A 25058-nucleotide genomic window follows, 5' to 3' on the forward strand; every position below is an offset into this window, starting at 1 on the left:
GTGCAGAAAGACATTAACAAAAAAAAAAAAAAAAAATCAAGCTAAATACATGCATTTAGCTTAGTCATATACTTTTTATTTTTACATTGGTCATATACTTTTTAAACATATATAAATACATACATATTTTACTTTATATTGGTCATACACTTTTTAAACTACACTCTCCATAGTACTTTTTTTCCCCCACAGCAATTTTGGTGTGGTATTTTTTTATCATAATGATGTTAAGGGTAATGAAGACTGCTGCTGTTTTCTGGTATGCCATAGGTCTACCTGTGTGATGATGGAAAATTTCTCTCAAGAAATGAACTGCCAGTTCTCTTCTCCATGCCAGACACCCTCATCAAGGATCACATACAGCAATTGCATGCTGCTTCACCTGTCAATGGCGTGTACCACTGAAATATATTTTAGGTAATGCCCACTGTAATAATATCAACAGGAGAAAAAACTTATTGGTGAGAAGCGCCTCCTCTCCGTTCAAATAGTATCAGCTCATTTACCACGGGGATCATGGGGGAAAAGAGATAATGGAGTCACACTTGGACTTAAATATCTGATGATGATGATGTTTACCATATTTTTGCCACATAAAGCAGGACAAACCTGACTGCAGAATAAATCCACATTGGATGTATACTTTAAAAATGCACACGTAGTGTTGAACAAACACTTTTTTTGAGAATGCCAGGCATCCCCCGTGTCGCACACAGCGGCGATGCCACAGATATCATTTAGTTCCCTGGCATGAACTGGTTACTTTCGGCGCGGCCTGCTCCTGAGCATGACCAAGGGTGCATCAGCACCCACGGCTGCCCGTGTGCGTGAGACTGAACTTCGCTGACCTAGCGGCGAATGCCTTCTACCGAAGACCGTCAGGAGGCTCGGTCCCGCACGACCCGGGGCCGGGCTGCGCCTGCCTCGTCCCTGGAGAACGGAACTGCGGGAGCCGCTGCCGGAGGGCGATCAGGCCGCGCCGCGGCCGCCCGTCGCCTGCCAGCACCGCCCCGCCCCGGCGGCCGAGGGGGCCGGGCTCTCCCGCCGCCCTCACATCGCCTCTCCGCGGGGAGGCCGGGGCGGAAGGGCTTTGTCCGGGCCTTGCTCGGTCTCCCTTGCTCGCGGGCGCCGCCCTCCCCGAGCGGTGCGGCGTCCCTCGTGCCTTCACCGCGCCGCTAACAGGGCAGCACGGCCGCGACAGGGAACCGCGGCGGCCCCAGGCCGCCGCCAAACGCGAGGTGCAAGCAACAGTTCACTATTCTTCCCCCGCCGGGGCCGGGCGAGCCCTTGATAAACCGTTCGGGACGAGTCGGTGTCAGGGCTCCAGTGGCGCAATCGGTTAGCGCGCGGTACTTATACAGCAGTACGGAGCCGAGCAATGCCGAGGTTGTGAGTTCGAGCCTCACCTGGAGCACACAGCTTTTTGGGAGGGAGAACGGGCTTTTTTTGGGACTTGGCCGCGCTCCGGAAGGAGAAAGACGAAAGTGCGGGGAAAAATTGTGCCGCCTTGGCGGTAGCGTGGGCCCGCTGGAGAGCGCCCGGGGAAAGCGGCTGCTGCCGGGAGCGCCTCGGTGCCGCTCTGTGCCCGCAGGGAATTGTCCCTGCTGAGGGGGGCAGGATTCAGGGCATCCTGTCTCTGCGCACTGGCGAACGTGTTCCTCCTCAGAGCTGCTTGTGAGTGAGAACTTGCAGGAAATAAAGGCTATTTTATACAGTGTTGTTTCACACGACCGGTGTTATTGCTGCAACTTAATGGTGACAACATCTCTCCATTTTTCCTCCTTTGGTGGTGACAGTCTTTGTAACTTTGCTCATTGCCCGGGTGATGCCTAACAAATGCATGCGCTGTAGCAGGAAGGAAAATATTTCAAATGATTTCTGATTTCACCACTTAAGAAGGGCAGCAGGGCCATGGGAAAAGGGCATCTCTGTAATGGAGAAGGTTGGAGGACGCTTCCTGGATGTTGAGGCCCAGATCCTGTGAGCTCCCTTCTGTGTTAACATCTAGGCTGCTGCTTTCACAGTGCAGTTTATACCAAAAAGTTCAAAGAGGACCTCAAGATCATGCAGCCACATGTGTCTCTATTGCCCATATCAGCCCTTTATCTGTACTGCAGGCACTAACTCCCTGAAGTGCCACTTTTAGGCTTTTAATTTCTGCCTTTTGGTTCTCACTTAGTCCCCTCTGAATTTTGCATTAACTTCACTGCTTTCAATGATGGTTTGGCAATCCCTGAAGCAGGTAAGTGAACATGAGACATTTGAAATGTATCAAAGGATTTAATAAAATTCACCTTTTGCTTGCAGTGAGTTTCATATTCTCTTTTTCGTGCCAGGATATTCATGTCCCAGTGCTGAGGAGTAGAGACAGTATAGAGAAGTACTTGCACAAGTATTGGGAATACTAAAAAATGAAAATGCTGTTTTTGTTTAACTGGAGAAAAAGAACCCAAACCACAAATCATTAAAAAGGGAGAGGGACTCCATTCCTTGGACAGAGACCTCTTAAGAAACTGGCTGGGGGCAGCGCTACTTCCATTCCCTCTTCCATGGTGTGTCTCCAGGAACAGGCAGCAGCTCTTGCATCCTCCTGCCGAGGAGGAACTGCTACTTTGACATTTGGGGTCTTGCTCTGGCCTGCTGGGTGAGTGATAATACAATTTTTGCCACATTCAGGTTGCGTGAAGCAGATGTTTTGCTCGTTGCGTGCACAGCTGTTTTGTGACATGCCTCCGTGGTGCCAGACAGCAGGCAGGACATGCAGTGGGAACATACGGTGCTGTGACCTTCTCCCCAAAGTCTCCTTCCTCCCCATAGTCTTTACCTCAGCTTTTACTGATTCTTGACTCTGGAAAAAAAGTAAAAAGGATCAATCCCTACGTGAGGCAACACTTGTTTTTGTTTCTGATCTTCTTCATGGGCCTGACACCAGAAGGGCAGCATGTTCCAAGATGGGCATTTCACACTGAAAATCATGCTAAATCAGGACAATTTATGTGGATTTACTGAAATCCCAGGAAAATGAGCATGTGTTTTATCCGATGGCTGTTTACACGTCAAGTGAAACGGCTGCTAAAACACGAGGCCTTCCTGCGGGAGGCAGGGCTGTGAGGTGCGGCGAGCCCTGGTGCTGCTGGCTATGGGTCTCTACCTGCCCAGCCCATGGCGGTGCTGCAGTGGGGCGGGAAGGGTGCCACGCTGGCGTGAACTCAGTGATTCTGCCTCATTCCCTTCCTGGGGGCTGCCGTGGGGAGGTGGAGGAGGTGGGCTGTGTGCTCCTGGGAGGGGATGAGAGTCAGACCTGGGCAGGGTTTCTCCAGGGTGTGTGAGGAGCTTCTTGTTGTGTGGTGCTGAGCTGGGCTCCAGCATGGCAGCAGCAGCAGCTCTCATGGGGTGAAATGAGGAGGGGCCCGGCCTGTTGCTTGTGTTTGCAACTTTTTCCTCAAAATTAGGTGTCTTACAGGCTTACGAGAAGAAAGTATGTTTTTATTATGGTAAGTTGTTTTTTTATTAGGCATTTTGGTCCTGATCTGTTGGTTAATGCTCTAAGGCTGCTTGGCAGCAGCTTATGCATAAAAACGTGTATGTAGTTACGCGTATCAGTAGATGTGTGCATAAAGACACCTTCTCCCCATCATGGGAAGGTTCCCAGTGTCTCCGTGTTAGCACTAGCTAGTTTTCTAAATCTTCAGCATAGCCATGTGATATATTTGGAAAACACCTGTGTGTGAGGGATGCAAAGTGCCAGCTGCACTGTGATCTAGGGAGAGGAAATCCCGCCTTCCCTCTTCCCCCTCTTCAACCAGTAACAAGGTTCACCTATGCCTCGTTTTCCTTTTGAAAGCCAGGTGCCAGAGCTTGTGTTCCTTCCTTGAGTCATTGCCCAGTGTTCATCACTGCCCTTGAGGTGGTAGCCAGGGGAGTCCTGGTCTCATCCTGCTGTCACCTAGCAAGGCACTGTCATGGGTCCTGGATGCTCCTGGAAGTGTGTTCAGGAAGAAGGACTTCCTCATGGTGAGTCTTCCATGCTGCCTGGCTTATCTTGGGGCCTGCCTTTTTTTAACCTCTGCCTCTCTGTTTCTCTGTTGAATTGCCTGGTGTGGATGGCATGTCTGCGGGCCTGGATCTCCCAAACTCCTCTGGAATTCTTCCAGAATCCTTTTTAAAAAGGCCCTTATTAAAATTTGTCTTGCTCTTTGTTTAATGTTGGGTATGGACTAGGAGTGCTCTACAGGCTTATTCTGGCTGCTCGGAGTTCCCACTGGCTGTAGAAGGAAAGAGGGCCTGCTTATAGATGTGGCAAAGCTTGACATGTGCTGTTTATTGGTGGAAGGAGAATTTTCGAAGATGCATCTATTGCCTGATCTTGGAGGATTAATAATGATCAGGTTAGGGACCAGGGTTTACGTTTATCCTTGTATGATCTTGCTCAAACAGGGAGCCTCCCTACAATGGCAGAGGTAGGATTAAGACAGACTTATGCAGGGTAGACCTTCCTGATGTTTATTTCTAAGAGTGGCAACTCTTGTGTCCGGCATGTTAATACAGTTGTGATTGTGAGGTTCTGAAGTGTTTGCTTAAGCTACTTTAAATATAAAAGTCTGGAATTTTCCATAATATTGAGGTTTGCATATCCGAAAAAAAATGCCTTTAAAACCTATGGTAAGGAGTTGGCCTACCCAATTGTTATGAAATCAAAGCAATAAATAGTTGGGGTCTTTGCAAGTAATGAACAGCCAGTGTCTGCTCTTTATTGCTTTTCCCAATAGATGGCACTGTGGTCCCACGGAGCGAAAGAGACCAAAGCAAAACATTCCACGACGTCCTAAAAATAGAATCCACTTGCTGAATGCTCTGTTGTGCACTGTAGAGAACAATAGGCCAGAATTTCAAGGGTTGCTTAGAAAACAAAGTCCTCTGGAGGTATAGATGCATTTTGGTTTTGTTTTGGGTTCCACCACTGCCCTTGTCCTTTGTATGTAACGTCTTGAGGAGCTTTCTGAAATGAAAGTCTATTGATCCGTTGTGTTTGGAGTAACAGAGGTGGATAGGGTGTATCATGTTTTCTTGAGTCTCTATGAATTCAGTCCTGTGTCAAAGTTCCAGTGTAGCAGGCCTGACTTAGATTCTCTTAAGCAGTTTTTTTATCTTTTGCTTTTCATGCAGGGCTGCCTGAAGTCCAGGTGGCTGCTTCCCACTGTGGAGGGAAGGCTGTGGAGGCTTGGAAAGAGTAGCTGGGAGGAGAGGAATGAAGTGTAGGTGCTTGCAAACTGTGTGGAAGAAGTCTTAAACCAAATAGAAACACTCTGCCTTTGTGGAGGATAGGTAAGGTAAGGGTGGTGAGAAAAGGAAAGAAAAAAACATGTGGAAGCCTCCTTGGGGAAGAGAAGGGATGAGAGATGAGGGGGACGGTCAGTGAGGCTGATGCAGGCTGATCAAAGATGGAGAAGTGAGGAGAAGAGGAGTAGAAAAGCAATCACACAACGAGAAAGACTTAATGTATTGCTCTCTGAAACTGGTGAAGGCGATGCTACAAGGAGAGAAGAAGAATAAAAGAGAAAGGGTATGGGCACAAAGACGGAGAAAACAAGGGGGAATGAGATAGAAGAACATAGGTGAGGAAGTTCTTAAAAAGAATTTTTAAAAAATCCTCCTGTCTAGCTATAGCTACATGAGTGGGCTGCCTAGGGCAGTGGAAAACAAATGAGTAAGTGTTAGCTCGTCAAGCCAAGCTAAGATGGAGTTGCTGTAGAAAGCAAATTGGCCTGTTTTGCTTGAGCAAACAGAGAACTCAAGAGGCAGGTTTTTCTTCTCCGTGTGTTTTGAGTGGTTACTTTAGTGTGGCAATATAAGAGACCCCTTGGTCTCTCAAGGGTTTGAAGCTGGTGTTGGGAGGGTTAGAGGACTCAACTTTCTGGTTTGGAAAAGGAAGGAAACAGACAATCAGTCATGGATTTTGTGACCATTTAATTTTCTTGCTTATGCTGAGTTTGCTGTGTTAGGCTGTGCTTTTAAGGTGGAAAAAGACTCTTGGTTTCTTCAAATAGTTTTGGTGCAGCCTAAATATTTGAAACCTTGGAGAAGTCTCAAAATACAGCAAAACAAACTAAACCAAACCCAGAGGAAGAACAAGCTGGGGAAGTGGCTGCAATGGAAGGGGGTAGTCAGAGAGCCTGTAATTACAAATTTTGGGGAAAGGGATGCTCCCTTGAAGGAGGCATTTAAACCTGTACAGGCTGCTTTAGTTCAGAGATCTTTACACATGGGGTAGCAGATTTATGGCAGTGTGAAGAAATACTTCTGGAAATTTAACTATATGTGTAATAAAATATACATAGGGAGATTGTGGAAGACAATAAAGCAATAATTTTAAAACCTGTCTTTGAAAATATGGTGGAAAATTTTTAAGAGGCAATTGTGCTGGAAGTCATGTGGCTGCATGGTGTAACTTAGGCCATTTACCAGTTTTGTGAAGAGAAGCTGTCCGTCAATAAACACAAACATTCAAAATCAGTTGTGATGTCTCAGAGTCAGTTGACTTCACTGCTTGCATTTATTTTCCATTTATCCTACCAGCTGAGATGGGGATGAGAATTGATTAACTATACATATTAATTTATGTGCTGTGTAAAGAAGGATATACATCTGTCTTTAAGGAAAGACATGTCATACTTCTTGTACCAGCACATTTGAAAGCCATTTAATATTGAAAAGCTGTTAACAATGCAAGTTTGTTGCTTTGTCAGTGAGCTGCCTCACTTTTTTTTTTTTTTTTTTTTTTTTTTTTTAATGTTGTTGTGTTACTTGGAAGTGAAAATAGTCTGTCTCAGGGGAATGTTGTAGGAAAATGATGCTGGATTTGAGGGTGTCTGTATTAAGTGGCTGGACCCAGGTTTGGGAAGTTAATTTCTTTCATGCTCTGGGCCACTCTGCCCCTCTCTCTCTCTCCTGACCTTGCTTTTGCCCCACCTTCCTCCTCAGGGGAGGGACTCAATCTCAAAAGCTAAAAGGTTGCCTTGAAGCTGGCACTGGTTTAGGGAAGGTGAGAAACACCCCTTCAGATGCTTCCCTCCCCATCTGCATTTCCCCATACTCCCAACTGCCTCCTGAAGGGTTCAACTCATCTCCCACTTTGGCCAAGTGCTCTAAGGGGTTTCCACTGCTACAGGAGGTCCACACCTGTTGCTGTCTCAGAACAGCTGTGACTGTGCTCCTGCAGTCCCTGGTGGGTGACAGGAAGTGCTGTGCTTCCTGCGGTGGCTCAGGTGGCTGTAGGTGGTTGCAGCTTGGGCCGGCTCAGTGACCCTGAGCCACTGTAACCTAGCCCCCCAAAATACTGCTTTTTATTATGATAAAGGAAATGCTTGGTTATTATGCTACTATTGCTATGGAATTGGAGATTTTTGCTTCATTGCTGGTTGCTTCATTGCAGGAGTGCTATTGAGTATCTTTGTGTTTGAGGGCAAATATCTGTAATAGAAAAATAGGGTAATTGTCAGTGGGTTCCTAATAACTGTAGCCCTTTGACAGAATTCTTGTAACACTTGGACAAACTTTTAGAGCTGTTTAGGGATGCCTGCCAGATGTTGGTGTTTGCCTGATTCTAAGCATCTGGGTGTTGTAAAGGATATCTAGCAAACAGACCTCTTATTGCAAATGTAATTTATTTGAAGTATTCTTTGGAGGAATAACCTCTGTCATCTGAATGCTTCCAAAAGTAGAAGCCAACCTGCCAATGAATCAAGACTAAAATGACTGTTTTTTAAATGCAGTATTTTAATGTATAGTAGAGTGGGTGCATTTTTTCTGAGTTCTGTGAATTTGCTTCATGTTCCATAAGAGGATAAATTTGGCCCAAAGTAATGGGAAGCTTATGTCTGGCTGCAAGGAAATCAGGAAATTTATGGGGCTTTAAAGTATGACCCACTGCAATATTCAGTATGTGTGATTTTTGGCATGATTCAGCAGTAAATACTAGTTGAAAACAGAAGCACAAATTATGGGGTAAATAATTCAGACCAAAAAGAGGCCTGCTTATGCATACATGGTAAAGGAAATGGAAATACAACCGCAAAATACAATTGCTGGGAAGAACACCAGCAGTTTGGAATGGTCACTGCTGAAACTGTGGAAATGATCTTCCTGGATGACACCTGAAATGAGAGGGGGCATAATGATCTCCTTTGTATATATTTGTGTACACTGACCGGTGAATCGTGCGAGGCTGCTGCACTTGGCAGCCGCCGTTTTGGAGAGGACTTTCTGTTCCGTGGCCGCTGGGTGGGAGGATATAATGGGCACAATGCTCCTTCGGTCCTTCATCTAATAAATGTCTGTGACTAGACTTTTTAAAAGTTTTTTTCTTGCCCTTTTTTTTTTGTTTTTTGTTGGTTTTTTTGTTTTTTTTTTTGTCTCTGGTTTTTTTTTTTTTTTTTTGTTTTTTTTTTTTTCCCTTTGTCATTGGTAGAGGTGTCGCACACTGGAAAAAGATAACTTCGTGCTAAATTGTTTTTCTGAGCTTTCCCTTTCCCTTTGCATTTTATTCATTATTTAAATAGCTTTGGCTGCTGATATAAAGCAGTGCTTGGTGCATAGAGAGCTACCCAAAGCAATATTCCTGTGTGCCATTTGATAAGATTTTTACCTTCTGGTAAAAAAACCAAGAGCAGCCAAAGTAGTTTTAATAGATGTGTTTGGCTGGCACTGTGGCAGTGTGATTTGGCTTCCATGTGCTTCATTTGGAATGAGGAAGACCAGCTCCGCTTCCACAAGTGAGATGCAAATGAAGGCAAACTGAATGAACCATTAGCACAGTAAATTCTTTGCTTGGGCATCTTTTAATTGTTCTTAGGGCATAGATTGCCTTGACTTGTTTTATATCAGGATTTTCAGAACTGGGATGGTGTGTTACTGGTGTGTCACCTTAGAGCCAGGAGCTAAAGAAAACAGCCAGCGGCACTCCTGAGATGTGACCCATGGTGAGCTGTTGCTTCAAGATCGCTTCCTTGTGTAGTGTTATAATTGGAAAACTACAGTTCCTTGATGTCTTCAGTGAATGCTGGTTTGAAACATGCATTGGACTGTATTTAATTTTTTTGTGGCATAGTTCTACTAATTAAGTTGTTTGTTTTCTCAGAAAGCTCATCCATGGAGTAATGGGGTGAAAATTCCTGTAACTTACTCCATTGAATGACTGCTGGACAATATCAGAAATTGGGGTCTAAGGGTCAGTTCAGAAAGTAACTTAGACCAGAAGTTTCCAATAACAATTGTGGTTTGGATACAGTTGAAATAAGAACAACACAGCTAAATTCAATTGTACTTGCATTGGCTAAGTAATAATCTCAGAGAAGATGTGAACAATAGGCATTGGAGATAACAAGTCACATCCTGAAAGAAAATTGTAACTGATACAGACAAAGTGGAGAGAAAAACTGGTAGTGATTACTAACTATGAAAGTGCTGGTCTTAGCTGTCTCACTCAATAAATAATCCTGCAGGGGTATTAGCAGCATTAGTAGTAGCAGCATTTGGCCATCTGGCTTGGCTTCTGTGGGAGGTTTAGAAAAATAAAATAAAATACCACTGTTAGTGGAACTGCATCCACTGAAATTATAGGAGAACTTGGCCCTGCCTTTTCGTGTTCCCATTCATTGCATGCTGTTCATCCTGTGCTTGGATCTCATGTGATCACTTGATTCTGCAGTTATTTTCTTGATGTTCATGGACCACACCAATGGTCTGTGAAGTCCTAGCTGGTGGTCAGTTCAAGTTACCGTGCATCAGTCTAACTGTGGTGGTGGTTTGCAGGAAACCTTGGGATGACTTCAGACCTACAAGCCTTTGTTCTGTAGTATTGGTGGCTGCAGCTTTGAGCTTGTGTTGCCCATTTCACTGTGCAAAAAAAAAAGCACTGTTTCTGCCTCTTGTGTAATCAAATCTACTGACTTTACTGTTCCTTGGCTTGGAATTGTAAACATGAGCATTGATGTGGCAAAAATGCTTCTTGCTCATTCTTTACTGAGTGGGTATTTATGAGCTGCTCTGACTAAATGAGTCTTTGCTGTAGCTTAGTGTCCCTGTGACTGTTTCCCACGCATGCTGTGTTTGTGTCTTGCTTTACTGATAAGCTCTTCTCATCTTGTGTCTGTGTTAAACAATGTAAACATTCACAAGTTATCAACTAAAGTGTAAAATGCCAGCTTACTACATCTCATCTTTTTTGACTGACTTTTTTTTCTTGAAATTTCACTTTCTTCGTCTTGAAAGAAAGTTAAGCTAAGGATGAATGTTTAAATCTCTAAGCAAAGGCTTTTTTGCCTCTCCTTAGTGCTACTGCAAGCTTGAAATATGTGGTTGAAAGTATTCCTTGGTGTGTGATTTATACCATAATCAAACTGACAGACATCAGTGGAGCACTTACAAGTTTATGCTTGGAATTAAGTCCAGTAAAATGCTTCTGGAATCTCCTAGTAATTTCCTTTTATCAATGTAAGTGATGCAGTATGAATCCATTATAATTACTGTGGAGCTGCACCAAATTAGATGGTATGATTGAGGCTTGAATTTTTCCAGTGGATATTTTGAAGAAATGAGAGATAGTAACAAAGAGGGAGTCTGTGTAGCATTCATCGTTTGATGAGTTTGTTTATCCTCCTGTACACAGAAGAGACCTATTTCTTCTTTACAGTGTTTCCTATTAGCTTACTTACAATCTGTTCAAAGTGATTTGAACTAATATTGTCGTTGAGTTGTGATATGTTATAATTCTGTTCTTGCTTCAGTGCAAGACTTGTACTCTTAAGCATTCTGTATCTGGTAAATCCATGGGTGACTGAACTCAGTGCAGTGGCTGAGTTCACAAACACACTTGATTTGTTCACACTCAGAGAAATTGAGGTCTATGTCCACTCAGCTAAGCAGAGTTATTTCAGATTTATACTGGTGAAATGGAAACAAAAATATCTGGCATGCAGTTTAAAGAGTTTATCCTGGTGCAACACTTTGTCTCATTTATCTGAGACGTGCTAATCCAACAGCAGAGCACAGAGAAAGAGTGTCAGACTGCTTCATGGGTAGTGGTTGTGCATGACAGCCTGGGCCATGGGAGTGCTCTGAACACCTGCCTAAATTTAGTTACTGTGGTTAATATAGGTCACAGTGAAAATGACATTGTGATACTTTCACACCAATTCTTCAGAGGTATTTTTTTTTCTCTTTAGTGACTTTTGCTATGTGAAAAACTTTGGTGTGGTCCACAGCTGAAAAATCTTGTCCCTTGGTAAATGAGATGAATTTGTACAGTTACAGCAAGGCCGTATCCATCACTTGGAAAGGACAAATTTTTATTCCATTACTAGATATGGAGAAATAAAAAAGCAAGGAAAAATACGGACTTGGAGTTTCCTAAAAAGTCAGCCACCTCTGAGTGCAGTCCTGGAACACCATCCCAATCTGCTGGAGGGTAAGGTGTCCACCCTGATGTGCAACTTTGCCTTATGCATAGCCAAGGGAAGCTGCAAGCTTGGATGTCCTGTTCCAGATTTGTCACCAGGCATGAAACATTACTTTGGTGGCCTGCTGTTGACAGAGAACCTTTGGCAAGGCCGTGGTGCAGCTCTGCAGGCAGGAAATGGAAGGGAGTCGAGTGGCCATTCCATCTGAGGGAAATACAGATTCTGTACTTGAATACAGTTGTCCTTGTATCTGTAGGCACAAATCCAAAAATATTGGTTACTTGTCCTCAAATTTCTCAGGTTAAACATAAATAAGTAACTGCTCTAAGTGCTCAAAAGCCTGCAGCTCAGTTAAGATCATTAAGACAGGTAACTTTCAGCAGATGGCAGCATTGCACTCTGTAACTTAATTTTTCTGTCAGTGGTTTTGCAACTCCTGACTACTTGGGCTGGTTGAAGACTGCTGGCTAAGTAGCAATCCAAACCCACTTCTAAAATGTTTTGAAATACAGGTCTTAGTAGATTATGATAATTGGGTATTGTTCCAGACTCGTGAGTTTCGTATGGAAAATACCTCTGTGCTGCATAAGAAAATGTACTAAAAAATAAGGCGAGAACACCTAAATCCCTTCTGTTAAATCTCTAAGTAACTGCTGTGTGACAGAGGAAGGCTGTTTGATAAAAGTCATCTTCTTTGTAAAAATACTACCAAATCCCTTAACGATGTTAAGAGTTCAAAGTGGAGCCATGACTGGGGAGCTTGTAAACGACTTCCTGCATATAGTCCTTAAAAGTACAACATGCTCCCATTCTTTATTTAATTTAAAAAAAAAAAAAAAAAAAAAAGCTGACTTTCCTAATGCTTTTTGTACTATACCTTTTAAACACCATGCAGCCTGATACCAGAGTCCATCCTAGGCAGGCATACGAGTGAACGTACCCTTGTTAAAAGTTATGACCTCTGTGCTCAAAGGTTCAGATGCAATAGTTAATTTCTGTTTGTGATTACTCAGTTAGGAATATTGCTTTGTGCGCAAAGCATGAGTTTGATTGCACGTTCAATCTGGTTGGTTGGAGAGGTTCTTCCCACCTCTCCCACCTTCACTGTTGATTCATCAGGGTTCCAGGGAGACTTTGGAGGAAATGGAATCTGTTCCTGCTACAAACAAAAAGGGCTGTGTACAGAGGCCTCTTCAGAAAAAACTCTTCTACTTCCAGATAGTTATCTCTCTGTGATGTACTACTCTATACTTAATCCTAAAATGCATAAGAGATTTTTTGTGTATGTGTGTATTCTCTTAGGGAGAATATAATGCTGTTCTTAGGTTTGGCAGCTTCAGTGTTGCACTGCAACCAGCTAGCACTGATGTAAATGGCATCACACAAACGTGAAGCTGTAATGAATAGAAACTGGGTCAGCCATTGCAGCCCTTCAGAAAGAGATTAAAAAACATTCTTCTCTTGCCATCTAAACTTGCAGTTTTCTGGGTTGAAACAAGTATATTGATATCAATGAAGCTATTGCTCTCTTTGGGAAGCTTTATGCGCCTACTTCAGAGTTTGGCTCCGGAGTAAATTCAGGAACCTTCAGACTCTCTCTTTCTTTTTTCCCCTGTAGAAAAAAAAAAAAATAATACTATATGTAAGCAAAAGTTCAGAGTGATTAATTTGGGTTACACTCCAATACTGTTCGGCCTTTTGTCATACAAGTGAACCACAATGGAAATTTTGACTTATTCTGGGATTTTTTTTAGTCAAATTAGAATACTGCATGTACCAGAGTAGTTTGCCAAGATGAATGGTTTCTCTGCTAGGTGCTGTCTGGATGTGGCTAGCTTAGTATTCTGGAAAGAATTAAGCCTATACAAATCTTGCTTCTATGGGAGAATTTCAGGAACATCAGCATCATGGGAACTGGTGTTTTGAAGTTAGAGGGGTCTTTGTTCCAGTCACATCCTCAGAAGATGATCTATCTGGTGGTTGGAGTCAGTCTAATACACACTTGCTTTACCCCTCAAACATCATGGAGGCATTAGTGAATTCAGCTTGTGTGTTGTGGAGTAGGAATATGTAGCAGTGGACTTTTTCACCTAGCTGGATTCCTGTTGCAAACTGAGCCAAGCAGTAAGACTTGGAACTAATTTCTTGTCTTCATTATTGGTTAAATGGAGTTTGCATAAGCCTGTTCAAAACAAAAATAAAAAAAAAAAAAAAACAAAAAAACAAAAAACACACAAACAAACAAAAACCCAAATAAAATTCAAAAAAAAAAAAAAAAAAAAAGGCAAAACAAACAAACAAGTTGGTTAATATTGCAGGAGGAGGTTCTTTGAAAATGTTAGTAAATGTGGTATTTTATCTTTAAGGCCATATTGAGAGACTGGGACTCGCTGCCATCTGTGCATATACTGTGAAAGGGTATCACTGGGTGTCTTTCATTTTGGTGTGAAGATTTGGGATACTTTCAGTCATGCATTACTTTCCAATCCCTTCAGTTAAAGACGTAGGTTTGTTGTGTTCTCATGCAAGGGAGCAGCGTGTTCTTAGTAAAAAGCAGTCAGGATTGTATCTCTGGTGTAGTAACATTCCCCTCCACCAGAGCGGGGAGGGAAGAGAAGCTTTTCACGGCCCTTCCAAAGGTCTAAGCCAAATAAATGTCGAGGTTTTTCTGGTCTTGGAATTAAATCACACCATCCACCTCCCTTGTCCCTTTGGGTATTAAATTTGTGAGATAAGTCACTCTTTTTTAAGACAGCCTTCACAGGTCACTTCAGAGTGTTGCATAATTTTTTTTTTTTTTAAATGAGATACAAGGCTTCTTTAAACAAAAGGCAACAAAAAACCCCAAACAAAATGGGAAACCCACCTAGCCATGAAAGTGAGGTCTCACTTTCACTGATTTGTCCTTCCAGCTACATGTACTGTCTTCCTTTGAGCAGATCTGGGGAAGGCAACTACTTTGGGTGGCTTCTGCTCCTGCAATTTTATCTGTGAGAATGTCTTTCACTGTGTGTTGCTCTGGTCTTTCAGACCTTTTACATCAAGGAAGAATTGCACCACCACAAGAGTAGCTTTAATGGTGGATTTATTTTTCATGTCACTTCAGTAGTGCTGTAGAGCATATCCTGAATTTGAGCTAAAAGCTTAAAGGTGAAAATAGTCATCTTCATCTGTAATACATTCTTACCTCTGCTTTTTCAGTACTGAATGATCGTATTTTCATATTTTAAGGAAATACTGGATTTTCTGTATTTATAGTATACTCTGTGAGACTCTGGTCTTGCTGAGTATATTATAAACAGCTAAAATGATATTGTTTATCTTTGAGATACTGAGCAACACTTTGTAAAAGGGTGTGTGTATTTGTTGAAGTTAACGTGGCTGATGAAGTAATCAGGGACTGCTCCAGGTGATTTAGAGGTTACTTACCATACCATGGTGAAAGTTCTGGTAATTGAATGTGGAACATGAATTCTGTGTGGAATACTTGGTGTTCAGGAGTTGTATACTGTTAGTATGTCAGCAGATCCCATCAGTTTCCTCCTTAATACTCGTAATTAATTAATTTATGGGTTTGGTGGGCTTTTTAATAGCAAATAATCTTGCAGTTTTTTAGGTAAAAAAACCTGATTTTTGTTTGCTAAATACTCAATTTCTTAGTTGATTATGTCATTCTTGTCTATGTTTCCTGAATACAAAGTAAGCGTTGCTCACTTACATGTTCAAGAAAACAGAATAAAAGATGTTTTTTCATACGTTACAGCTCTGTGATAGTTATTTGCATATTGTGTACATTTTAGAAGCAACCTATTCAAGCAGCTATGTAAACCATTCCAAAAGACTCCTCTAGGCTCTGCTTGCTTTCACAGTGCAGATAATTTATGAATTGTTTCTTTTTAAACATCTTCAAGAACTTGCTTTCTAAAGAATTGCTTTTGTTTTCAAAGTGGGACAAAGTCGACTGGCAGACAGGCTTTCAAAGCATCTCAGTTCTGCTGTACTTTGGAACTTGCCTAAAGAAATTATTTCCTGACCCGTACAGCCAACATTTCTTCAAAACAGACTTTTCATAGCCTGCTAGGAAAACTCTCTGCAGTGTTTGGAAAAAGGAAAGAGCTTTATATCTGCTAAAACAGAGAACTGGGCTGGTATCTTTAAATATGATTAACATATTGAAATTGGACAAATAGCTTCACAAAACTCTAAATGTGTTTTATCTTTCCAGAAAAAGTAAATTATGACATTCTGGGGGTTTTTTTTGTTGTGTATTTGTGTGCTGGTTTTGGCTGGGGTAGAGTTAATTTTCCCTACAGTGGCTAGAATAGGGTTACACCATGGTTTTATGAAAAAAATTACCAAATTAATTAGTTTAACAACAACAAAAAACATTTTGGAAGAACTAAACAGTTTTTTTGCAGAAAGTGTTTAATGCCATGAGGAGGAAAGGCAAGGTTTTGTGGGCAGAGGTTATGCCTCACTAGCTGGGTTGCTAGAGCTGGTAAGAGCAGCCAAGCTTCGAGGTGCACAATGCCGGGTGCCTGGATGTTCACGGGAAGTGTTGGGCTGCTGAGCTAAGGGGGAAGGTCATCTCTCTGAGGGGGGCTGTCTCCTACCTCTGGAGCAGAAGTGACCCTTGAGACAGAGGGGTGCTACTGAGGAAGGAGCTCTTCTGGTGTGGGAAGGTGTTCCAGCACATGGAAAGGTGTGCCAGCACATGGAAAGGTGTGCAGCTTCTTTTTGTGGCTGGAGAGAAAGTCTGGAAAGCTGGGGAGACATTGCTGCACCTTTTTTGAGTGGGTGGTATGGTGTCCAGTCCAGTTGAGACTTTCCAGGATTGCTGCTTAGTGGAACAGCACAAAGTTTTGCTGTAATACATTACATGAATCAGTGTTGTTGGTGTTTTTTGTTTTTTTTTTTTTTTTTTACTACAGAATGAGGAAATCTAAAGGTTTTTAAAAACATCTGTGTTCCACTCAGGTTTGATGGAATCAAAGAAATTACTTATCCTGTTTCATCAGCAGCAAGAAAACTGTAATAATCACTAATGGAAGGGTCTGATTGGGACTCTGGCTCTGTGTACAGAAATTATTTCTGTTTCACCCTCAATGAGAGATGAAGTATAGGAGTGTTTCATTTTTCAAATAGGACAAATGATAACCACATGGAAAGGATCAACCATCAAGTGTTAATATTCAGCTAAAGCTGTAGGGCAAGCTTTTTTCTGTGGTCCTTCTTATCTGCAGACATCTTCTGTTTGTTGGCTGTTCTGGCTCTCTGCTGTAACCTCCTACAAGTATTTTACAGAGTCAGCTTATATCATCCCTTCAAAATAAAGACATCATATTCCCTTCTTGCTGATAGGGAGCAAAGGGATCTTTGTTTCTTTGGAGTCTGGTATTTAGCATATTAAACTCCTCTTGGTAAGAACAGATTAAGAATAAAACACGGTATTTGCTTTAATTATTTTTTTCTTATTACAATTCAAAAATTCTTCAGTTTTGTTATGCTGCAGCCTGCAGTTGTATGTAAATGTTGCAGTGGGAATAACAAAAGTAATCCTTATTAGTCTAGAAACATAAGGTTTTAAAGTTGTTCTTGGACAACAGCTTGCATCTTCTGGAAGTTGTGTAGTATGGAAGTAGGAAGTGTGTTTTTCAAGTGATTTGCTCTGGAATTTGTTTGGGCCTGTACTTTTAAGTGATGTTTTTAGACTAATTGTTTTAAAATCTTAATAAAGCCACATGCCTCATATGTAAATTCAAGCAATCTGAAACTCATTTCATTAGGCCTCTGTTGGAATATGAACCAATGCCTACACCGTTATCCTTGCAGGATATGGGAAATCAAAATCATATCGTAGCAGTGAAATTGTAAATTGGGATAGTGAATTTGTAATGTTAGATAATACTGTGTGGGTGATTTTTCTTTTTATTTCCTCCTTCCCTCCATTTTGGAAGTGTATCAGAGTAAATAATAGTATATGGAGCCTTTCTATTACTGTATTACTTTCAACCCTCATTGCCATTCAAACCTGTATTCCTTTTGCACTGAAATTTTAAGCCGTGGCCATCGATTCTGGGGTGGAACCAGTTTTACCCTTCCCTTCAACTGGAAACAACATAACTGCTCCATAAACCTGAATAAATATTTTCCCTGACAAAGAAAAGAACATCATGCCACCCCTATGCCTGTCTTGTTTAACTCTGGCATTTAATAATTCAGAAAGAGACCAAGGAGAAGTGCTGCTGTGAAAAGATAGGCAGATCTGAAGACCCAGCAAATCTTGTGGCTGCACACATCTACAGAGCCAAGGGTTTCTCAGAAACAAGAGGAGAGACTGTCTTGTGTTTATTAGACCTGGCAGATTCAGCTGACCTTCAGAGAAGCTGTGGGTTTGTTCTGTTCTGTGTTTCACTCATCTCCCCGCAGTTAGAAATCAAAGTGGACACAACAATTGCTGTGTAATTCCTGCATTTGCTACAGGCCTCTGCTGCAGTTAGGGGAGCATATATGGGTATTAGCCTACTTTTTCACTTTACCATATGGCTTCAGGAAGAAAATTAGGTCTTCATATTTGACTGGTATTATTGTTATTCTTTTTCCCCCTCCACAGAATTAAAGCAATGTCCCAAGATTCAGTCATACTCTTGTTTACAGTTGGCGTTTTTCCCTTTCTCTAGCAGAGAAAATAAAACAACAGTGAGCCCTTTTTATACTGGCAGTACAGCTACTGGTTTAACTGGATGTGTTAAACCACATGCCCTGCTACCTGATGCACACTGGTCTTAAGCCGTGCACTTTCTGTGTGCTTGCTTTGGTTTTGGGTTTTGTTTTTAGTTTTTGTCCTCCAGTTCAGGTATACTGATACATAGTTTGAAAATTCAGAAAGATTCTCAAATTCTATCATACTGTTTAAATCTAGTGGGGTGCAATGTATAATAAAATCCATGTAGATTTTTTCTGTGTGTGAATGAGTCACCTCAGCAAATAGCAGAATCCGACTGAAGAGTGGAACCTGCCATTACACAGGTTGATTATTCTCAGCAGTCCATAGTAAAGCTTTGGTAAATCCAATAGTTGCTCATCTGTTCTTTGGGCAGTGGTTTTAATTGCAAGACTTACTGCTCTGCAATATTTAGTTTCATGTGATTTCATCAGTGTAAAAAGCTCTTAAATACCTAATAAATCATGATTTGAGGTAATGGTCTATCCAAAAGATTAGAAGCAAAATTCTCTGAGAACTGATAACCATTTATTTGACAGTATCTTGTACACAGTAGAAGATAATATTTCAAAGGTCAGTTATCCCCTGGCAGAGGAGTTTGTAAGGTATTAAAATAGGCTAACATAAGCCAGAGCTGGCAGTGATTTAGACTTGTGATAGGTAATATTTATGAGAGTTCACAAATGTCTAAGCAGCCCTGCCAATTTATTACTTATCCTTTCAGTCTTTACAAAATTAAAGTTGTTTCTTCAATATGCTGGCATTTTTGGTAAATACTGAAATGTTCATTTCTGTTTATTTTTACAGAAAGCAATTTCTCTGGTTTCTATAAGAGAGTGATCATGATGGGATTAGAGTTTCTCTTCCAAATTGTTTTCTTTCCCCAGTCCTCCAGTTACAATTACAGGGTGTCCTGGTTTTCAGTCTTTTGATTCCCCTTCCCTCTTCCCCTTCCCTCATATGACTCCAAGCAAAACTTAGTTTTGCACTTCTGTTTCATGGTAATACCAATACTGTTCCGTCTTTCTGGCTAATATCTCTTCAGCAATGAGCCTAGTGATGTCTAAACACAAATTCATGGAAAATTCTGCTGGAACGCCTGAGAAAGGTCATGTTTTTGGTTTCTGCATCCATTGGAGGTATTCTGTGGAAAGCTCGGCAGAGCATCTAAGCAGCTGCTTTACTGAGAAGAAATAGAGGCAGTAGGATGTTGGCCTTGCTAATAACAGTGTTTTCTTTATTTCCCTAAGCTATTAATTTGGATTTTATAAATGCTGCAATTTAATGGTTCTGTGTTGAAGGCCTAAGGGTTGGCAAGAGCTTCCGCGTAACTGGCTTTGTGCCTCAATCCCCAGTTTTGCTACAAAACTGGTTTCCCTGTATTTTCTGTTTCAGCAGTGTAACATACTGATGCTGTGCTGATGGGTCAGAGACCTGCCAGGCAGATCCCCTTGAGAGACGTCCAGCAGCAGGGCTGAATGCAGCTGGTGACATTCTCAGCACCAGCTGGCTGCAAAAGCTGCTCCCTTGGGCTGTGTTCCCCCTTGGTGCCTGGGGCTGTGCCACAGTCAAGGGGCAGTGACACACCTGGCGCAAGCCGCATCCACACACGTAAGGTGCTTGCAAGGGAAGGTGCTTCTCAAATACAAGAGCACTGAGATCTCAGCATTTATACAAGTTGGGGGTGTTCTGAGCAGTCAACAGTAACTACATCTGAAAATTTTTAGTACCAGTTGGAATCTCTGGCATCTCTGTAGTAGTTGTGAATACCTGTCTGCTCTAATGTTCTGAATATGGATAGGTAGGTGGCTTAAGAAAGGAAACAAGAATAAAGAAAAAATGAGACCATTGTGCAGAGAATGGTCTGATTGTAACACCTCTGTATTTATTAAATACAAAAGCTTGTTTGTAGAAAAAGAAAGCATGTCATGATATGGGCAGGAAAGGTCTTCCTGACTTGGAGTGTTTCTTGCCATGCCAGCTGTGTGTTGAATTCCATTTCCAGTACTGCTGTACTGTATTTTTCTAGAGCTGGGGGAAATGGAAGTGATGCTCTTTACAGACAACTTGGTCTAACCAAAGCAGAACAAGCTGCTTTAGATTTGAATTTTACTTACCTTCTTTCAGGGCATCATGTTTTTGTGGAAGCATCCATATTTGTGGAAAACTGGTGCTCTTTCTCTGGCAGAACCCCAATGACTGTAATGCAGGTATCCAGGAAAAATTATGGACAATGCAGCCTCTTTAACTCAGTCAGACTTACTACTAATCTTGATGGGAAACAGAAGGACAGATAATAAGCCCTTTCTTGGCCCTTAATATTATTTTTCTTATCCATCTCAATATAAAGAACTCTTCATTGGAGTGCCCAGTTTTGCTATGAGTCAGACAAATTTAGTTTTATATCTGTTTTACATTAGAAGGTGTTGAAACTAAAGCTTTGCATTAATTTATGTTACAAGCACAGTGTTAGTTTCTTCTGCAGTATTTTTCTATATCAGATGCAGACCAAAAGAGGAAGCAAAGTAAGGACCAAATATTTTAGCAACTTAGACACAGGATTTTTGAAAGGGAGGCACTGGCTTTAGGTAGCTGGGGGAAGAAATGGGAAATGACATCCTGTAAAAACTGAATGCTCATATTAATTCCAGTGTCTGTTCTGATGAAACTGAAAGGAAATTAAATAACATAAGTATTTCTTAATGTTGTAGACGAAGGGAGAAAAACCAGAAAGTGTATTGGATTCTTATTTACAGTCAATACACATGCAAATGTCTCCTTAAATTTATATTTCTGTTATGCAGGAGAGTCATAAGTGCGCTTGAGCTGGCTAGGAAGTAGTTTTCCCACTTAGTGAAACTTTGAATCCATAAATATTTAAATGTCTTGGTCCACCTCTCTTATACCTAAGTCCTGTTTCAGTTACTGATTTTATCACTTAGATTTTTAAACTTAAAAGTTGTGTAAATGAGGATTTATTTGAGGATTACAAATCAATTGCCAGAGTTTTTTACCCAATTTTATAAGTGAATTTTTTCACAGGGAGATTCTCTGGATGAAAACAATTTTATTCTGGTTTGTAATAAATTAGTAGTTTGGAGAAAGAGAGAAAGAACCTTGTATTCATATTAAACTATTAGATCTAATTTGGGTAGCATAGAACTGTATTTAGCAGATCTATGAATTACAGGTTTTATTAGGTTCCTTTTTTTCCCTTCCTCCTTGGCTGTGAAGTTATAATGACAAACACTGTTATTTCCTTTCTCGGCATATGCCACATGCTGCTGGAAAATATGCAATGAAATGTAACATTAATATTTTCCTGACACTTCTAAAATTAAATAAAACCTTCAGGGAAAGGAAGCTCCATGGTAATTTATGTATTCCTCAGCTCTCAGGCTAGGGAGTGAGGGTGAACACCACCCATAGCTACCTCTTCAGCCAAAGTTATTTCTAGTTTACAGGTACAAAGTCAATACTGATGAGCAGGGGGCTTGAAGAGTGATTTTTAATATGTGGTGAACATGCATTTGTCTCCATGTATTGATTATCTTCTCCATAATTCTTTATTTTTACTGTAATAAGCCTCTCAAATTAGTGTTTTAAACCAGAAAGTCTTTATGGTTTGATCACTCATAAGCCCTTGGTTACCATGTTTCACTCTGAGAAATAATGCTGCTGTCTCACTCCTTTGTACCAACTCCTACTTACAAGCATTCATTTCAAATGAAATTTCATGTTTTAATGTGTCTTTTACATTAGCTGATGACAGACCAGTGCATGAGCAAATGTCCCTGGCTGTGTCAGAATGCTGGTAATGAATGTTTCTTTGTGATTTCTTCCGTTGTGAAGATCACTCTTTCATGTGCTTCAAACCCTGATGTGGTGGAGGTCAGAAGGTTTTTCTGAAGAATTTGTATTTCTCCCTGGAACAGAACAAATATATCTTCTCCTTCCACCCCTCCAGTAGCATGTAGCAGGAAGAAACTAGGCTGTCTTAAGGATGAAGACCATATCCCTTGGAATAGCAGGCCTGTCACCATGAAAGAGCACAGGAACTTATGGACTTTGAGCAGCCCAGTTTTCTGAAGTACATCTAGATTATACTTCTGTCAAATCTCCTGTTAGCCTAAATGTTCCGTGTTAGGAAGAAAACTCCATGTTGTGCACATTAAGAGCTTGGCACAAAATTCCTCTGTGGATGTTAGTATTATGTGCAGTAACATGACATCTGCATTCCCAGTCTCTGACTTCAGCTCCCTTTTCCTATGATTTTTTTTTTTTTTTTTGTAGTCTTTAAATATACAGTACGTGAAGGTAGGGTTTAAAACATTTTTTCATTCCTCCTGGCTAAGCACATTTAGTTTGTTCAAGTCTGCAGAGACCAACAAGGTGATTTGTATCACAAGTGCTATTCCTCTTTCATCTTTTCATCCAGAATAAATTTCGTTTAGGCTGTACGTGTGTTTAGCTCACTGTCCTTTAGGCATTGATTTCTTTGAAGTTATAATCACCATGTTTTGGGTATTCTTTGTGTAGAAGTTATACCTTGTTGATTAGACATTTGAATCTTCTGTGTTCACAGTGCATGAAGGGAAGATTTTGCTTGCAAGGTATGTAATGTAATGGTATATTTTGTGCTCTTAATTTCAGTTTTTCAGTGAAGACTCACAAATGAGTTAATGAAGAAGCTAGAAAATATTCAAGAATCATATTATCTCATAGGAATCACAGAGCACCATGGTCATCAAACCAATTTTCAGTCAACTGTATAAGTAATAATGGGTGTTTCCTCTCCGGCATACTTTGTTCAAAATTTAGGGATATATTCTCTCACTGGCATATGTGGATTTTTTTCATTAAATTTATGTTAATGTTAACAGATATCATGTGGGGCTCCAGTAATTCCATGGCGCGGCTGTGGAAGAATACATCCCTTCAGTTTCCTTACTTGGATGTTGGATTTTAGCAGTAGTCACTGCACATTGTGTCAGCTGGTATCAGCGCTAGTGTCACAGGTTTTCAGCCAGAGGGGTAGATTTGAAGGTTATTTTCCTGAAGTTCAAAGCTCCAGAAATGTTAACAACTTTCCAAGCAAATTCCACAGTAATGGCAGCATTCCACTCTCTCTTGCATCATTTGCTATTTAGCCAAATTAGAAAGGAAGAGGTGTGACGTGGAGACCGCCATAGCAGCCCACAGGGTGTCTATCCATAGCTCTCCCATACAGAGTGGGAATTTGTGCTGCTAGTCTGGCATGAAGGGATGTGACAGACAACCTCACGGGGAGATTTTTCCTGCTAGAACTGCGTGGCTGCCAGGGAAGTGAGCCTCTTGCTAATGGCTGCTGGCGCATGGAATGGGACAATTCTCCTGTGCCTCGTGAGTCAGGTGTTCCAGGCAGACATGGTGAATGTCTGCCTGGCCTACTGAAATATGGTAGTGGTACATGACAGTCCGGATGCAGAGGTACTTGTGTTTGGGGAAATTTGGGCTGGTGATGAAACATATGTTTAATGTATTTCAACAATTACCTAACATAAATTTCCTATTTTGAGCTGCTCCATGTCTCAGGAAGAGCAGTAGCATCCATGAATTTGCTTTGTGTCCAGGCCAGCAGTGCTTCTAAGGCTGTAAGAGCTCACTAAGTGCTGTCACGGAATAAAAGTTCCAGAACTATATGTACTTATGAAAAGGGACTTTCTGTTCTGTTCGTGAAAGCCAGGCTGCTCCTTCCTGTGCTGCATTAATGGAAGCCCTTGCAGACAAGAATTAGGACATTGATTCTAGAGAAGATCAGGGAGACAGTAGTCAGTGACTAAACTAACATGTGCCTGAGGGCTGTAAGAGATAGCATGTGGAAAATCTGCCCATCAACTTTGCAAGAGCAAGCATAATTAAAAGAAGTGTTTGGTACGTTGCCCAAGCTTGACACAAAATTTTGGAAGAGGCTGCTAGTGAATAAGGTGGATAGAGCAGTTAAGTCTATACATAGTAATAATTTTTAACATATAATTCAGTAACTTACATTGATTTTCTATGTATTCAATTAAAGGGGGAGGAAGAGAGTTAGTAGAACCAAATGAAGGGCAAGAGCTGTGGAACAGCTTCTGCAAATCATGCAAATTGAAGCACCAAAAAATGAAGCACCAATCACGATGAAACATCTTCAGAATGTAGCCAATGTATTTTAAAATCCTGGCACAAATACAAGATTCATACCTGTAAGTCAGCATAAATACTACTTTTTAAGTGTTTTACAGCATGTCTGCTGCTCTAATTATTACCTTTAGTGTGAAATTAGTTTGTTGTTAATGCTATATCAGGGTCTAGACTGGGTCTTGTATCAGGATGCAACAAATACTGGAGATCTTGATAAAATGAACCTTCCAAGTTACTCAGATATTGTAATATTCATTTATGTCTACAAATAATAATTGAATTTGGATTGTGCAAGATTTGCTGCAGGCTTGCTTGTCGGCACTCACTTGATCCATTAACATAAATAAGTTTGCTGCAGTATTTTCAGTGTAAGACCATGGTTGCACAAATTATTTACAGACTCTGTGTCTATTGAAGGTGGTGTGAGTATGAAAACCAGCAGTTGGCAGTTGTACTGGTCTTGCTCACAAGGCTTCACGTCATCTAGAGTGGGATTTAATGGGGCTCCTACTGTAACAATGGGGAATAAGATCAGAGACACGCTCAAAATCATTATTTTCACTTGAAGAGGTATTTTCCATGAGCTTGACCATACTTGCATGCAAAGTTATGATGAGGTTTCTGTTTTGTGTATCTGAACAATATTGAGATTGAATTCCTGAGAACTGCTTTGAGTGTTAAAATTTGAACTAAATATAGACCAAGAAGGGAAGAAT

The 25058-nt window shown here is 41.2% G+C and overlaps 1 long non-coding RNA gene and 1 other non-coding gene across 3 annotated transcripts in view; both read left to right on the forward strand.

Moving 5' to 3' along the window:
- Nucleotides 1-1320: 1320 nt before the first annotated feature.
- Nucleotides 1321-1414, forward strand: TRNAI-UAU (transfer RNA isoleucine (anticodon UAU)). The gene is made up of 2 exons: nucleotides 1321-1358; nucleotides 1379-1414. It is a non-coding gene; the product is annotated as a tRNA-Ile (tRNA).
- Nucleotides 1415-3877: 2463 nt separating this feature from the next.
- Nucleotides 3878-25058, forward strand: part of LOC120751317 (uncharacterized) — a 154296-nt gene continuing 133115 nt past the window's right edge. For both annotated transcript variants that reach the window (XR_005700381.2, XR_005700382.2), the window contains exon 1: nucleotides 3878-4014. This is a non-coding gene — a long non-coding RNA (uncharacterized LOC120751317). The remainder of the gene's footprint in view (nucleotides 4015-25058) is intronic.

This window comes from Hirundo rustica, chromosome 3 (assembly GCF_015227805.2).
Source record: "Hirundo rustica isolate bHirRus1 chromosome 3, bHirRus1.pri.v3, whole genome shotgun sequence".
Lineage (NCBI taxonomy): Eukaryota > Metazoa > Chordata > Aves > Passeriformes > Hirundinidae > Hirundo > Hirundo rustica.